At 43.9% G+C, this 16,315-nt stretch overlaps 1 protein-coding gene across 1 annotated transcript in view; it reads left to right on the plus strand.

Moving 5' to 3' along the window:
* Positions 1-16,315, plus strand: part of LOC147885365 (DNA gyrase subunit B, chloroplastic/mitochondrial-like) — a 245,489-nt gene that overhangs the window by 203,793 nt on the left and 25,381 nt on the right. The gene's annotated exons all lie outside the window — the stretch shown is intronic.

Consider the following 16,315-nt stretch of genomic DNA (forward strand, 5'->3'; position numbering starts at 1 on the left):
AGCTAGAGATCTCCACATGCTGTCTAAACTCGCCTCCATCTAAGGTCTCCAGGAGAATATCCTCCGGGAGGGACTTTGGATGCTTTGCGATAACCCAGAGGTGGGGGACCCCTTCGTCTGCCACTACTGAAGCCGCTATCTGTGGCGGAGATGCTAGAAGTGTGCCTAAACAATTCTATGGAAGGATATACTCCTTCGGAAGCCCCAGGAAGCGGAGCGTCACTGGGAATCATGGCACATGATGAGTCGAATCCATGTCCTTGATTGTGAAGCCATGGTACCAAGGAAGGAGGTAGACGACATGTGGGCCTAGTAGGATAGGGCTCTGCTCAACAAAGGAGGACGTGGTGTTGGGGGAGTTCAGCTGCATGAGGAAGACTCCTCTACCATAGATCGTGACCTCCTGGATGTGGTCAGCCCCTAGGGCTAAGCTCGCCTGAAGGCAATCCGTGACCTGTTTCCTTGACGGGGTGAGCCCAGCAATGCCACCCACTAGGGCCCTGTCCTACAAAGCCTCTACTTCACACTTGACCTGTTGCTTGTCTTTCGGAGAGAGCATAATCTTAACCATAGTGGGGGTTGAAGGTGCTGCCATGTGAGCCCTTCTTGCCAGATCAAGGGCGCTGTCAAGGTCAGTTCTCCCAAGAAACAAACACAAAGAGTTGCACTGCCTAAAAAGGAAGAAAGGCTCGAATCTCCAAGTAGTGCTAGAGCTGTGAAGCAAAAGCTGCACCAAGGTCTGCATTGGGCTGCTCCTTAAAAAAACAGCAATAAAAACACCACCGAATCTCGGGCCACCAAAGAAGTGCCTGCTGATTGGAGATGGAAGAGGTCTAAAAGAGGTCAAAACTTCAAGCGACCCTTGGCGAGACTTCACTGAAAAACCAGGCCTCGAAAGCTCTAGACTACCAAGCTGCCAATCAGACCTTACAGCTTGGAGTTCAAGATACAGAGAACTCCCCAAGAACAGCTCGAACAACACCTGGTCCAGGAGAGCACCAAAGCAGACCCAACTCCCAAGACACTGGAAACGAGTGTTGCGCTGAAGCAGGCCAAAAAACCAGGCACCACAAGCTGGAGCTGGTGCGAAACTGATGCGCCAGAACTGCTAACGCTGCAAGCACAAACTGCCAGCAGCACCTTCAGCGAGGCGCTGGAAAACACGTCCACACCGAGCCCTGCAAAGGCAAAGCTCTAGAGCTTCCGCCAACTAAGGAGCTCTAGCAATGGTGTACAAGTTCCAGCCGACTGCTTGCTTGGAGGGTAGGTTGTTGCACACGGCGGCCATCGAAAAGCTCGCCATCTATTCACTATCAATCTTTGTGATGCATGAACTTCTCAATGATAGCTTGAGTTAAATATCAGTACAACGCCCCATGATGTGTCAGAGTGGTATTGAACACCATGACATTACTCCAGCATGGAGGGTCACCCTACCCTTCAGCTTGGGGTTGACTCAATGTACTTTGAGTCAAAATTGAGCTAGATATTAATCTCTAACCAACATACCGTTGTGTAGCTACCAGCAATAATTGCGCATTTACTGTAAAAAGTAATTTATTCAATTAAAAGCAACTTATATAGGCATTAGGGGAGATTTGGACTTAAAACGGGCCTCTTGGATTAGACATGTAAGCGTGGATCTAACCTTTGATTAGGCTCTAGACCAATGAGGAGGCTTGGGCATTTTAAATTTGTAGGAAATTAGAACACCAAGCTGTCTCCCACAACAACTTTTCTTTAATCATCTTATATTTTATTCTTTCAAGAGTTGTAGATTGTACACATCATCATTTCTCTTCTTTATGATCGAATCCGATTTATGAGTCTCGAGATAACCTATCAGGCAAATCACATGGAAAAATATATTTAAACTCGACCATCAAATCATCAAAAGAAGATTTACACTTTTTAACAACGTCAAGAGAAAATTTATTCTTTTTAGACATAGGAAAAATAATATCACCAATAAAAGTAATATCACAGAGAGACACCTCACATTCTTGTTGTTCTAGAAGTCGTTCCAATTCCATCGAACAAATAAGGAAAGAGTTGGGTACATCATGTTCTCCCTGATTCTCGATGACTGTTCCATCTTATTCAAATATAATGGAGTTATTTAAATAACTCCATTGAAAGTTATGCCCGAGGCTATATAACCATCTGTTCTGTCAAAATGCCTAGATCTACCCTTATTTGTAAACCACCATATACACTTAGTCGAATAGAAGAACGTGAGATCGAAAGACAATTAATTGAATACCTTAGGAAAGGCCAACTTCAACTTGGTAACTCACCTTGGTTGTCACGTGGTAAAGAAAGAACCTTGGTCGTCACTTGGTAAAGAAAAAAGATGGTACTATGCGTTTATGCATAGACTACCGAGCCTTAAATAAAATCACAATAAAAAAAAGTATCATATGCCTCATTGATGAGCTCTTTGATCAATTGCAAGGGGCAAAATAGTTTTTACTAAAATTGGTGTATCACTAAGTGCGAATTAGAGAAGAGGATTTCCCTAAGACATCATTTTGTTCGAGGTACGAACATTATCAGTTTAGAGTGATGCCATTTGGTTTAACTAATGCTCTAGCAACTTTAACGACACTTATGAACAGTGTCTTGAAGCCATATTTAGGAAAATTTGTTGTAGTATTCTTAGATGACATCCTCATCTATAGTAAAATGAGGAAAAAGCATTTGGAACACTTAAGAAAAGTGTTCCAATTGCTTAGAGAAAATTCTCGTTTTGCTAAAGAATCTAAATGTGAATTCTTTGCAAAAGAAGTGAAGGAATTGGAACATATTATATCCTAAGAAGGGATTCATATGGATCTCAAAAAAGTAAGGGCTATATATATTTTTTTTTTTCAAAAAGAGAGTGCTATTAAGTATTAAAGAAAACCGTTAGAGCAAGCTCCATACGGGATACACCATGCAATGCATGAAAAGCTCAAGAGCCAAAAAGAAAAGATTGGGGCTGATAGTGCCATCTCAATCCGGTAGAAACCTCTGAGAAAAAGGGGAACCCCTCTAAACTCGAAGAAATATAGTCCTCCTAGAAGAGGCTACCTGTGAAGGGCCCTGCATGCTAGCCCATATGGCTATCGAAGTGTGAACTATGTCACTCCAAATACTCGTGAACACTTGTGATGGGTGTATCTGGGTGCCATCCAAGGCCTCTGTGCATTTGGCTCTCCAAATGTGCCAAGAGGAAATGCTAGCCAAAATCTCCCAAGAGGTGTCCACTAAAGCATGTGAAGCTCTGAGGGGAGTAAGTGGTATATCCTGAAGAGAGTAGAGCTCTATCACCTGCCGGCGGATCGAGAGTGCCCAAGAAGAAGGCTCACCCTCATAAAACACTTGGGGCCCAGTAAGGGATAACCATGCAACCAAGCCCCAAGTCATGAAGAAAGGGGAAGTATGAAAATTGCTGAGTATCCGAGCAACCCCTTTCCAAACAGTCTTCGCCTGACTGCAGTCCCAAAGGCAATGTCGCATTGACTTCTCTTTAGAATGACAGCGAGGGCAAGTGGGATCAGCCCCAAATCGTGATCTCCACAGGTTCACTGCAAACCCTCCATGAATAGAAAGCCAAAAGAAAAGAGTGATCTTTCTATTTCTGAGGGATTTCCAGAGCCGCCTCCAAAAATTCCTACGCAAATCTACGGTGATAAAGAAGCTGTCCCAATCGGGGGCTCTGGAGGGAATCCAACCCCTACTACTCAGCTGAAATCTCCTGGCATTACCAACCGTGATACGAAAGAAGGCAATCCCCCTCTCTCGGTGCCCATGGACTATCCACTCCCACTCTCCTGGGTCCCGCTGCAAGCACCTAATAGGTGCACCTCCATATAACCACAACCTCGAGGATCCTACGGCCAAGAGCAGAGGGTCGGGGTCTAAGTACCACTGCAAGCCCGCTCCATGGTCCACAAAACCAGCAATCCTGACAGGCTGAAAGGCAACCTCTAAAAGAATATCATCCGTGGATCTAGAGAGTATACCACCATCCCCAACGTCAAAGACCAGTGCATCTTCCCCGAGACCTCGAAGAGCGATCACGTGTAGAGGAACTGTTATCCTCGAAAAAGCTCCCATCCAAGTGGTGGAAGTAATAGGCATCTCAACTATCCATTCCAGTGGGATGGCTGCATCTATCTGCTGAATCGTGCGTGCTACCCCTCTGAGGTGACTCACGGATTGTAGTCTCTGATCCTCAGGTAGCCTGATAAAATCCTTCCAAGTGCCTAGTGTGTAGGCGAGGCCTCTCTCCCATCTAGATCACTGCATGTAATGGGAACTGCCCAGTGGTCTGCCATGCTCATCAAGTATACTATCGTTCCAAATGATTGGCTGCCTATCAATCTCTTCGAGGGTAGAGGGCGGAACCCTTCAAAGAGTGTTCCTGAAGCTCCCCCAAGCTTTGAGGATGGCAGTCATGAGAGGAGAGGCAAGAGATCTGAGAGAGGCGGAAGTAAAAATACAGCGAGGGCTGTCCACCCAATCACCTCCCAAGGTAGGTGTGCAAGCCTGAATGCGTCCAAAAAAGAAATCCTTCCAAGGTTCCTGCCCAGACATGAGTCCCCTCACCACCACCTTACAGAGCAATGCTCTGCACTGCAAGTTCAGGTCAATGATATTAAGGCCCCCTTCACATGTAGGGAGAATAATGGTCTCCCAGGCCACCCTCGCTGCAACATCTGCCGTGCCATCAAGTCCAATCCATAGAAAATTCCTGACTGGTCTAATGACCTGAGTGCAATGCCCTGCACTGCAAGTCTGGGTCAATGATATTAAGGCCCCCTTCACATGTAGGGAGAATAATGGTCTCCCAGGCCACCCTCGCTGCAACATCTGCCGTGCCATCAAGTCCACTCCATAGAAAATTCCTGACTGGTCTAATGACCTGAGTGATGCAATCCCAGCAAGAACACACAAACCAGGTGGTGGCCAAAAGAACTTAGTTCGGCAGATACCAATCTCCCACCTGAGTACCTCTCCTCGCCGAGCACTAGCAACAGAGTGATAAAAGTCGTCGATACTGGCAAGTGATGTGGCCACATGTGAAGGACCGGCCACCCCCCTTGCATGTGAGAAACCCAGATTTCCAAGACTGCCTCTATGAGAGTCTCCTTTGTGTATAAGGCATCAGGGATCCTGATATTGTGAGACCGTCCTCTCACATGGGGCTTTGAGATAGACAAAACTACCGGAAAATGGTCGGAAGTGGAAACACCAGGTGCAATGCAAACTGTCTCCCCTCTATCAAAGCTCAGTCATCCACATAGAATCTGTCAATCCAAGCATGGATAGACATCTGCACCCTATGGTTCGACCACGAAAACAATAGTGACCGAGACTGAATATGAAATGCATCATCTGACCAAACATCTCTGCCATTGAACCTGAACAAGAAGGCATCCCAAGCTGCTCTCTCAAGGGAATGAATACCACCTTCTCTGCCCCCTTGCTTATCAAATGGTGCCTCAACCATGTTGAAGTCACCTCCAATAATCCACGAATCTGCAATGTCAGCCCACGAGAGCAACTCTTTTTAAAACAGGACATGGTCCCCTCTGTTGTTCGGAGCGTAGAGATTGAGGAAACCAACCTTACGTCCGTCAATCAGAAATAAAACCCACTGGGTCCTAGAGGGGGTGATGGTACTGTGTCCAATGACCAGAGGGAGAATAGAATCTGAAACCGATATGCATGTACCTCCTCTGGTTCCCAAGGCAGGAAGCCAAAAAGTCCGGCCTGAAAGCAACTCACCTGACTTTGAGCAATCTCTTACATCCAATTTGTGTTCCTGAAGAAAAGGAATGTCTAAGGAACCCACTTGACACACTTGGACGGAGCTGATTCCTAATCAGTTGTCTGCGACAACGATGAGGGATGCTGCCCAATCCCTGTATATTCCAACTGGCTATCCTCATCGGCGGGAGGAAGTGGGTTGGAATACCTTACCCGACCTAGTGGCAGAAAAAGAACCTTCCACTGGAGCTGACCTCTTGCCATACACACGAGGTCCAACGGGAGGAAAGTCCACAGGTGAGAGAGAGAAAGATCTCTCAAAAGGGATGCCCATAACTGGCTCTCCAAAAATCATCATCTGGGAGGTTAGAGAGGTCCTCAGAGCGGAAGAGGAGTTCCGCTGAGCCAGTCTTGGGGAGGGGGTCCGAAGGATTTCTACCGAAGCAAGGAGAGAATGTAAGACCCCCTTCCCTCTATCCATGAAAGGAGGCACCTGTACTTCGTCCTGATCAAGAAGTGCTGCGGATGAGGTGCCAACAACCTGGGCTGCTGAGGGAGGTATAGCCTGATCCTAGGGTGGAGTGGAAGAAGGCTCCTGACCACTAGGCTCCAAGGCGTTAGCCTCCCGAGGCTCCAAGGGGGTAGCCTCCGAAGCGGTGGAGGTATGATCTGAAGTAGAGGGCCTAACCGCGACTGGGACCCACCGTGGGCCAGAGGTGGTGCGGGGTGCAAGAGGGACTCGAGTAGCCCTAGGAGGGGGGGAAGCCCGTGTCTGAGGCGGTGCCTGTGGAGTGGTAGGTCTTGCTTCTACTCTCTGTCATAAGCTAGTACGAGCTAGTTGCTTTGTGGGCCTCTTTTTCTTCTTTGGGCAATCTCTGGCAGCCCCAAGGATCTGCAAATCCTGCACTGGTCCTACCGACCTGCAACCTCAAATCTCTGGTGGAAGAAAGACCCATCGGGTCGCTGTAGCATGATGTGGTCATCTGAAATATTAGGGTCTTGGACAATAACCCTAACCCTGGGTACCCCATCCATCCTGACCGCCTCAACAGCCGAAGAGGGCTCACGAGGAAGAGGAGGGATCTCTGCTACCACACCAAACCCCTCGCCAATAACTGAAAGAAGCCGGTGATAAATTGAGGGGAGACCAGGGAACCTGATGAAAACAGAAACTCCCTGCTTGTCCTCTTTAACTGGGTCAAAGCCCAGTTGAAAGAGAAATAGAAACCCGGTTGTAGCAAGTCTCTCGTGACATTCGGGGAAGAAACCTCGTCCCAACAAACGAACATCCTTAAGGTGGGGGGTGAGCTCCTGAGGAAGCGCCACAAGCATCCAATTTCTAGCCTGTGATTTGGAGGGGTGTGAACCAAAGATGCGTGCGAAGAGAGTCGTGGAACACTCATGCTCCAAGTCCTTTTGTAACTGCTGCAGCTCGTCTTTTGAAAATGTGACGGTTCTCGCAGCCGGTGTGTGCGGTAACGGATTGACTGAATGGTTGTCCATTCGTCAATCGAGGTGGGGAAGGTCGACTCAAACACAGAAAAAATAACTCCGTCCGCTTTCCTGATGCCCAGGAGACCCCCAAAGAATGGGGGTACACCTGAAGGGAGAGGGTGAAGGAAGAAGGGAGAGAGGAGAGAGAGCAAGTAAGGAGGAGGGAGGTTGAAAAAGGGGGGAGCTGGAAGGGGTGAGAGGGAGGGCAGCAAGGGAGAGAAGGGAAAGGGACAGCAGGGGTGTGAAGAGAAGAGAGGGAGGGGAGGAGAGAAGGAGGGGGGGAAATGAGGAGAGGGAAGGGGGGGGTGCAAGCAGCAGCAGTGCGGGCGAGGGGGGCAGCGCAGCAGCAGCGCGGGGGGGTAGAGCAGCAGCAACGCAGGAGGGGGTAGCGCAGCAGCAGGGGAAGGGGAGGGGAGGAGAAGGGAAGGGAAGGGGTAGCAGGTAGGGAGGGAGGGGAGGGAGGAGGCCGAAAGAAGGGGAGTTGAGGGGAGAGCAGCAGCAAGGGAAGGGGAGGGGAGGAGAGGGGAAAGGAAGGGGTAGCAGGGAGGCAGGGAGGGGAGGGAGGAGGCAGCAAGGAGGGGAGTCGAGGGGAGGGCAGCAGGAGGAGCGGGGAGCAGCAACATCCAAATCTCTTTGCCTTGATATGCTTTGGCATCAGTAAGGGCTATATTGGAATGGCCACGTCCTACAAACCTGCAAGAATTGAAGACTTTCTTAGGTTTGTCCTGATTTTATAGGAGATTCATCCAAGACTATGCATTCCGATGACGGGGGAGGAAAGCTCCTTCATATGGGATGAACCTCAAAAGAATAGCTTTGTGAAGTTTAAAGTAGCTATAGCATCTGCTCTTGTCTTAAAGGTAGTGGATCCCAATGAACCATTCATGGTTGAAACAAATGCCAATGATTTCGTTGTTGAGGCAATACTTTTACAAAGGGTCGACCAATGGCAATGAATTGAGTATTACTCAATTTTAGAATGATTTCCTAAAGTCCTTGAAAGAAAAATGTGAGTTTGATTCTCACTTTTTTGAAATATGGAAAGTATTTATGAAGAAGGATCCAACTATTCAAGGAACTTTCACTGAGGAGTCTTATGGAAATGGTGACACACCACAGGTTAGTGATAAAGGACACAATGTAGAGTATGTGTCCCAGATAATAATGACATTAGGCGCCAAATTCCTTTTGAGTGTCATGATAGTCAGAGTGTTGGACACCTGAGAATTTAGAAGACATACGCGCTTCTAAAGAGGCAATTCTTTTGGTTTGGAATAGATAAGGACGTCCAAGATTATGTATTGAAGTGCCAAAAATGCCAGGTCAATAAGGTTGAACACCTTAAGGTAGAGGTCTCCTACACCCATTGGAGATTCCATCTTGCAAATGGGAAAGCATCTCCATGGATGTTATTAATGGATTACCTAGGACACAGAGGAGACGTGACTTTGTGTGGATAATTGTGGATAAATTGACCAAGATGGCTCACGTTATTCCAACTAATGAAGAGGTTAAAACTCTAGAATTAGCTAGGGCTATTTGTGGATTATATTTATAAATTGTATGGGGCTATAGCCGGTATTATTAGTAACGAGGATAGCAAATTCAATAGTCATTTTTAGAGGGGCTGTGTTTATGAGGTTGGAAACTTCTTTGAGTATGAGCACCCATCCACGGAGTGATGATTTAACCGAAAGAGTCAATCAGGTCATTAAGGATATGCTTCAAGCATATATAAGTAAACAACAAACTAATTGCGAATAGTATTTGTCCATATTAGAATTTGCATATAACAGTAACAAGGATCGGCTACAGGTTTTAGTATGTTCATGATGGTGTATGGATTTTAACTCCAAAAAAAGAAGAATTGGCAAAAAACTTGAGGATATGAATCAAATGCTTAAATTAGCTGAAGACAACATTAGGCCCAAGAAGTTATCTTTCTTTTCACTGGATAGAGCAACAAGTTATGCGAACCCCCTCTGTAAAAGATCAGAGTTTAAAGAAAATGAGAAACTCTATCTCAGGGTACGTGAATCTTTAGTATTCCTTAAAACATGTAAATGTTCAAAGTAGTCTCCTAGGTATTGTGGACAAATTAGCCGTACTAGAGGGATGTAGAGTACATCTAGTTTTTCATGTGAGTAGGCTAAAAGAAAGTTAGGAGATGATGATTGTGAAAAACCAGACTTTTCGAGAATGCAAATGTGTGCAATGCATGCAGAATTTGAATGCCAATTGGCCCTCCGATGGGAAAAAGTGCCCTCGTGAGAGTACTTGTTTCTATTTTCACCTCATGCAAGGTGGGAAAGAGATGACGGATGAATGCAATGTGGTAGAGAGAATCCTACGTGAGATTCATAATGAAAGTGTGATACCCTGTCATTAATGTCCCTTGAGATCACTCAAGTTTCATCTTCCCATTTATACCTACCCTTATCCTATGACCCATGCACCTACCATTCAATGCACTCTAATGCACCCTTTCCCTTTCCTATTGCCCCTAGGACCTAGACACGTGTGTGCACATCTTTATTACTAATCATTGGCAATGTTACATAGTTTTGGCGGTACTATTTACACCACTTGATCTATCATAAATACAAACATATAACTGCACCATCAAATTGGCGCCAAATAATAATAAGGTTCTAATGACTATTAATTAACTAAATAATCATTTCTCTTGTCATGACACTCCCTCCTGCTTGAATGAGCAGAAGTCCTCTTCTGGATTATTGCTTCTCTTCCTCTTAGGTGCACTTTCTCTTGTTACTTCCACAATTGCATCGCCTCTTTATAATCTGCAAGTCTCTGTGGAAAATCTGTAAAGGACTCTTCTTCCATCCATTGTGCATCACTAGCTGGCTGGTTTTTAAACTTCAATAAATACATATATCTCTTCTTTCCACAAGTACTCTTCTCTTTATGGTACACGATCTGTTCCAAAGTAAGAACTTCAGTCCCATCTTTAAGTTCAGGTTCTTCTTGATGCTGAGTATCCAAAAACGCAGAAGTATCGCCATGGCATCTCTTCAAATTGCTCAAATGAAAGATATTCTTCATACACGAGTGGGCTGGTAAAATTTCAGCTCATACGCTCTAGATCCTTCTTCTGTATATAAAGCTGCTGAAATCTGAAATGGACCATAAAACTTCGGTGCTAACTTGACATGTTTTGTACTTCCTCTCACTGACTTGATTCTTCTTTTATCAATCTTCAGTAAAACCCAATCATCCTCCTTGTAATAAACTTCTTTTCCTTTTTTATTGGCTGCCTTGGATTGTTGAACCTGGGCCTTCTTAATATGTTCATTTACCTGCTGAATAACCTATGACATATCCTCAACAAACTGGTCAGCAGCAAAAATTCGCTCCCCTAAGTGTGTTATTGGAGTGGGTAAACATTGCCCATAGAGGATTTCAAATGGGGTTTTCTTGGTGGAACTATGTACAGTGTCATTGTAAGCAAACTCTAACATGGGCAAGAACTCTGGCCACCTTCTAGGTTGGTCATGGACGTAAGCTCGAAGTAAAGTAATTATGGTTTGATTGGCATTCTCACTTTGTCCATCTCCTTGAGGATGGAAGGCTGTAGTAAATTTTAGTTTGGTTCCGAGATTCTCTAATAAGGCTGTCCAAAAGTTGCTATTCAAACAGCCATCATTATCGGATACAATAGATTTTGGTAACCCATGTAACCTAAAGATTTCTTAATGAATAACTTTGATGTTTTAGGAGCAAACAACTCCTTTTTACAGGGAATAAAATGAGCTTGTTTACTCAGCCTATCTATAACAGTGAAAATCTGCTCAAACTGACCAACCTTGGGAAAACCTGACACAAAATCCATTGTAATGTGTTCCCACCTTTCCGAGGGAATAGGCAAAGGTTGCAAAAGACCAGCAGTCTTACTTGTGTCAGATTTAATGCGCTGACATACGTCACATTGTTGAACAAAGTTCGAAACTTCTTTGCAAAGTTTAGGCCAATGGAAGTATCTCTCAATATTGTCAATGGTCCCTCTTATGCCTCTATGTCTAGAATATGGACTCGCATGTAACTCACTCATGACTAGATACGGAAATGTTTTGGGTACACATATGGCACGTCCCAAAAATAAGTATCCATCCACGATGGAATAAGCCTCTAAAACCCCGACCTCATTATGCTGAATCTTTCCATAAATGTCAGCAAAGTCCTCATCTAAAGGATAAGCTTTGCTCCTAATGATTTCTCCTTAATCACAGAAATGTGATTCACTTAGGGCCGTCTACTCAAAGCATCAGCTACTAAATTCTCATTTCTTGGCTGATATTCAATATTTGGTTGCCCAAAGGATTGAATATATTCAGCCCATTTGATTTGCCTTGAAGAAACAATGGGTTGAGAAAACAAGTCTTGATACTTTGATGGTCAGTATTAATCTTGAAAGCAGAACCATATAAATAATGCTTCCATAACTTTAAAGCATGAATGACTACCAGTAACTCCTTCTCATACGTGATATATTTCAATTCAGCCCCTTGAAGTTTTCTACTCTCATAAGCAATGGGATGCCCTCCTTGCATCAACACTGTCCCAATCGAGGTACCACTCGCATCCGTACATACAACAAAGAACTCTTTGTCCATGTCCGGAAGTGTTAACACTAGTGTAGTGACCAATGTTCTCTTAAGCTTCTCAAAAGCTACTTGGTGAACCTCTCCCCACTCATACAAGGAATGCTTCTTCAACAAATCTGTTAGTGGAGAAGCAAGACGTGCAAAACTCTTAATGAATCTGTGATAATAATTACGCATCTCTAGGAAGGATCTCAGCTCATGTATATTTTTGGGTATTGACCATTCAATTATGGCCTTGACCTTTTTAGGGTCAACTCGAATTCCCTCAGCGGACACAATGTGTCCCAAATACTCTATTTCTGTCTTGAAGAACTCACTCTTCTTGGTATTTAGGAACAATCGATCCTTCCTTAGGAGCTCCATCACCTTAGCAAGGTGATCCTTATGCTCTTCCTCATTCTGGCTGAAAACTAAAATGTCGTCAAAGAAGACTATGATAAATCTTTCCAAGTAGGGTCGCAAAACCCTTCTCATCAGCCTACTAAAAGTGGGCTGGAGCATTAGTTAGGCCAAAACGCATGACCAAAAACTCATAATGTCTAGTGAGAGTGCGAAAAGCAGTCTTATGTTCATCCCCAGCTTTCGTATGAAGTTGATGATAACCAAATTTCAAATCCAATTTGCTAAAAACTTTAGCACCTTTAAGCATATCCAATAAATCATCCACTCTTGGAATCGAATACCGGTTCTTAATCATAAGTTTATTCAAAGCACGGTAATCTATACACATACGATATGATCCATCCTTCTTCTTGACCAATAATACAGGTGCTCCAAATGGAGAACTGCTTGGTCGAATCAGGCCTTTTTACAATAGATCTTCAATTTGTTTTTCTACCTCCTTCATTTCTATCCTGTTCATCCTGTATGGGGCTCTACATGGAGGAGAAGCTCCTGGCTCTAAGTCTATGGCATGATCATCTCTCTCTTCATAGGCAATTCGAATGAGTCATCTCTTGAAAATCGATCCTCATAAGCTCTAAGGAACTCATTTCTCTTCCGATCTTCTTTTGAGATATGAAGATCTCGTTAATCCCGTATATACTCAAGATTACAATCTACCCCTCTTTTTACCAATCTTTTCGCCTACGTAGGAGTAATCAATGGAATCGTATATACGTCCCAATCCCCTACGATCCTTATGTTTTCACCCTTATGCACAAAGAAACAATGATGAGTATGAGGATGAATAGCAGGGTTACCGCCATGGTTTACCTAGAATCATGTCAACGTCTTGTAAAGGAGCTACTAGAAAATCCCTTCGATCTCTATATTTTTGTATACGAAAAGGAATATTCCGTACTATGGATGTGTCTTCTTCATTGTGTCTCCTAAAAGCTCCTGAGAGCGACATGTTTTTTATAGGTTCTGCTTTAAGATGGAGTAATTTTACCAATCTATCACTTACTAAGTCATAATTACATCCATCGTCTAGGAGAACCACTATTCTCTGTCCATTCACGAATCCATACACCTTAAAAAGATCATGAGGCCCAAAGGTATTGGCTGAATGGACAGCATTCTTGGCTTTCCCTTTTACTAAATTCGTCTTGGCAATCTTAGCCAAGAGAATGGGACACTTATGCCATACGTGTCCCGGCTTATGTTTCTTACACCCAAAACATTTTTCCTTCCTTAATCAACTTCCTCTTCTCTTCGTCCATCATAGAAGGAAATGGCACCCATCCAAGACGTGATTGGCTGTTCACATTCCTTACAAGAGCTTTACCCTTCCCTTTATTACTCTTAAACCGGTTTGGTTTCCTAAAAGTGGGTATGTTGTTGATCTTAGATGATGACCCACCCTCCTTATTGAAGGATTTACAAGGATTCAATTTCCTTTCTGCTATTTCAGCCAGCTTAGTGAGGTCCTTAATTATGGTCGGATTAAACATTTCTACCTCGTACCTTACTTTTGGGCTTAAGGCTGCTAAATACTTCTTTCTCCTATCTTCCTCACTCTTTTCGGGTAACTCTAGAGAGAGTTTCCAAAATGTGGCTGTAAAATCTGCATTACTCTCATTATTGAACTACCTAAACCTCTCCCAACGAAAGGTTAGGTTCTCTTCATGCCTCGGTGGCATGAAGTGGCTTTCAGTTGCTCCACGAACTTAGCCCATTCATGAATAGGCTCTTTTTCTATTTGTGACAAAGACCACCACATTAGAGCAACCTTCTGCAGATGCAATGTGGCAAGAGCAAGCTTCTCTTGCTCGGTCTTGTCTTGATGGGCAAAGTATAGCTCAAAATGGCGAATCCAATTGAGTATTTTGTCAGCCTCCCTTGCCCCATCATATTTGGGGAACTCAATTCTCTCTCGCGGTTGAAATTTGGACCTCTTAGAAGGGGTACTCAACTCTTCATCCCCAAAGTTTAAAGTCCTCTTAGCCACTAATCTTGTCATAATGGACTGCTCAATCATATTGCTAAGCTGGAAAATCAGCTTATCAACAGGAGTCTCCTCTCTTCCTCTTGCACTTGGATTATAATCCATGTGTGCTGGGTTTTGAGTTGAAGGCGTAAACTCATCACTTTATTCTTAGTTGGTCTCATTTCTTCTTTCATTACGAAAGGAGAACTCCCTATCAAGAGGTTCTTGAAGGAGAGACTTCTGTAAATCTATTTGTGGGTTATCATACTCAAGATGTGTGTAACTCTCACCTAAACCATCCTCTTCAGGAGGGGGTGAAGGTGTTCTTTCTCTCTCTCCTTGGGGTAATGGAGGAAAAGGAATAAGTTCATTGTTATATCTCCCTTCCCCTTCCATTCTTTCCTTTCCACGATTCTGCACGTTGCTCTCTCACCCTCTTCTCGTCCCGCTCGTGAACCGTCGTCGCTCTAATACCAAATATGAAAAACCAGACTTTTCGAGAATGCAAATGTGTGCAATGCATGCAGAATTTGAATGCCAATTGGTCCTCCGATGGGGAAAAGCGCCCTTGTGAGAGTACTTGTTTCTATTTCGACCTACATGCAAGGTGCGAGAGAGATGGCGGATGAATGCAATATGGTAGAGAGAATGCTACGTGAGATTCACAATGAAAGGGTGATACCCTTTCATTAATGTCCCTTGAGATCACTCAAGTTCCATCTTCCTATTTACACCTACCCTTATCCTATGACCCATGCACCTACCATTCAATGTACTCTAATGTACCCTTTCCCTTTCCTATTGCCCCTAGGACCTAGACATGTGTGTGCACATCTTTATTACTAATCATTGGCCAATGTTACATAGTTTTGGTGGTACTATTTACACCGCTTGATCGATCATAAATACAAACATATAACCGCACCATCAAATCGGTGCCTAACAATTATAAGATTCTAATGACTATTAATTAACTAAATAATCATTTCTCTTGTCATGACAATGATAATCTCATTGGAAATGAAGTCCTAGTTTAACTTATTGAACCTCTTACTTTGCAACATGAACCAGAAAGAATTTTAGATAGACAAGAAAAAATAACAAGACATACCGTATACCACAAATGTTGGAAACCGAAAGATGCACTCGGTATTGGCTGCATGGCATGGATCTCTATTAGAGGCTACTTGGGAGTCCATGTACCAAATATGGAGAGCACTATCATCGAGGACAATGATTTTGAAGTGGGAAGGAAGGTTACATTGCAATTAGAATGTGACGTGACCTTGGATGAATCAGTTGGTAGTAGTCTTAGAGAGAATGTGAAATGTTTCGATTTACATACATGTATATATTTGTGTGAACCAAGTTTTTTTTTAATGTTAGGGTTTGCAATTGAACATCCGGTCAATGATTGGTTATTAAGATTCTTGGTTTGGGAGCCATGGCCTAGGGCATCAAGAATGGTTAGATGGGTCACGTAGGACGGCCTAATGGGCATAAAGTGTATGCATAAAGAGGTGCCATTTAGCAAGATGTAATTACTTGGTTATTAAGATTCTTGGTGTGGGGGCCATAGCCTCAGCCAGATCGAGAATGGATAGATGGATCACATAAGACAGCCTAATTGGCGTATCAAGCATATGCACAAAGAGGTGCCATTTGGCAAGATGTTAAATAAGAGATATAACTAGGGTCTAGGGGACTACTCTAGAAACCAATGTTACGCTAAAGCTGAGATAACATGACTTCGGAAGGGTCAGTGAACATTTTCATTTAGAGGGCCAACTTTTGTATTATATTTCATTGTGCTTCAAGTATGTGGTTAAAGGAATCAATGTCAAGGTCCTTGCTGAGGGCGAAATGGTGTAGACTAGGTGGTTCTAAGGATAGGGGTTTAGGTGCACCAAATATGTGTAACAACCAAGGGGCAAGTGTATCAAATGGTGTACCAAGAATGAGCTTGGACATTTGAGTTCAGAATTTCCATGTTTTGGGTTTCACGTTTCAAAGCATCAAGGGTTGACGCTGTTGCCAACTTTCTATCCTCTCCATGAGTTTGGAGAGT

Source organism: Dipteris shenzhenensis, chromosome 25, assembly GCF_047967505.1.
Source record: "Dipteris shenzhenensis isolate YYH24624 ecotype China chromosome 25, Dip_SZ_1.0, whole genome shotgun sequence".
NCBI classification, from domain to species: domain Eukaryota; kingdom Viridiplantae; phylum Streptophyta; class Polypodiopsida; order Gleicheniales; family Dipteridaceae; genus Dipteris; species Dipteris shenzhenensis.